This window comes from Eurypyga helias, unplaced genomic scaffold (assembly GCF_000690775.1).
Source record: "Eurypyga helias isolate BGI_N326 unplaced genomic scaffold, ASM69077v1 scaffold1450, whole genome shotgun sequence".
Taxonomy (NCBI): Eukaryota; Metazoa; Chordata; class Aves; order Eurypygiformes; family Eurypygidae; genus Eurypyga; species Eurypyga helias.
In genome coordinates this window covers 30,780-32,137 of record NW_010227411.1, presented here as the reverse complement: position 1 = coordinate 32,137, position 1,358 = coordinate 30,780, and positions in this window count along the sequence as shown.

The following is a 1,358-nucleotide window of genomic DNA, read 5'->3' as shown; positions in this document are numbered from 1 at the left end:
TATGAATAACATCCAGTGATTTATAGGAAGTATAATCCAATAATACAGTAAAATAAAACAGTGTGTCTGAGATGGGTTTGATTCCAGGAATTATAAAACAAATTATTAAAGAGAGAGAGAAAGGAGGGGAAAAAAAAAAGCCTCAGAGAGGCCAGATCGGAGTAAATTGGGCACAGATGGGCGGTTTCTCTCTCTCCCCTCACCGAGATGCCCCTGCCGCAAGCACGGCTTCAATTAGGCTTTTCAGAAACCAGAGTTTTATTTCCCCAAATTACAGAATTAAAAAAAAATTAAAATTCTTGGAGCGTTTGCGGTTGGGATAAAGGGATCCAAAGCTGCTCTCTAAGTCAGTTGTGCAGATGGCTACCAAACTGTTAAAATGGGCCACCCCACAAAGGTCCCGCCCCAGCCGGAACCCAGGATGGCCCAAACCACTGGTAGTCACCGGCATGCCATGAGGGAATGCTCCAGCCACTGCCTGGCTCCCCCTGCCGCCCTCTCCCCTGGCGTGGGCCCTCCTTGCCCCATGGGTTGAGGTCTACAAGAGGCTTTCTCACACCTCGGGTGCTCCTGACAGGAGGCAGCCAGGAGGTCGGGGGGGCCTCGCCAGCCACACGCCTCTGCGGACAATGGGGAGAGCGGCTCACTCGCAGGAAGACGCCGTTTGATGCCGGAACAGCGGGAGAAGCACTTCATGTGGGAATACTTTGGCTTCTTCTGTCAAAGAAAACAACAGACCCAATCCATCTCCCAGGGTCTTCCCAGTGCTGCCCAGCTGCACAGGCAGCTGAGACCAGCTCCGGCGCGCCTGGTGCTGTCCCTGGGGAACAAGCACAGCTCAGCTGCCCACACCGGGCACCGACCGGGGGGACTCTGCCCGCACCCCAAAAAGTCAGCCTGTCAGAACAGCTCACACAGATCAATTTACGGAAGATCTCTGGCTGTCAGGAGCCAGAGACGCGCAGGAGGACATGTCACATCTGTCATATGGAGACACACGCCAGGGCAGGGACGCCCCTGAGGGACCACGGCCAAGCCACGCCGTGGCAGCAGGAAACAAGTAACAAGAAAAGAGCAGCAGATCTAAACAATTACGTGAGTCCCCAACCTCCTGTGCCGCCTGTTGCCCTACTGAAGGAACTGGGACAGACGGAGCACTACCTACGGCATCAAGCCAAGACCGAGATGGGGCCGGACGGGCGTTCGGTGAAGCCTAAGGAAGAGGGAGGAAAGGTGTTTATTAAAGCATTGGACTGTTCAAGTTTCCTTTTTCTCCGATCTGCGATTAAAGGTTTGTGTTCACGGGCACCAAACTGTGTAAAAGTTCCCCATGTCGAGACTGTTTTGCCGGCAACACC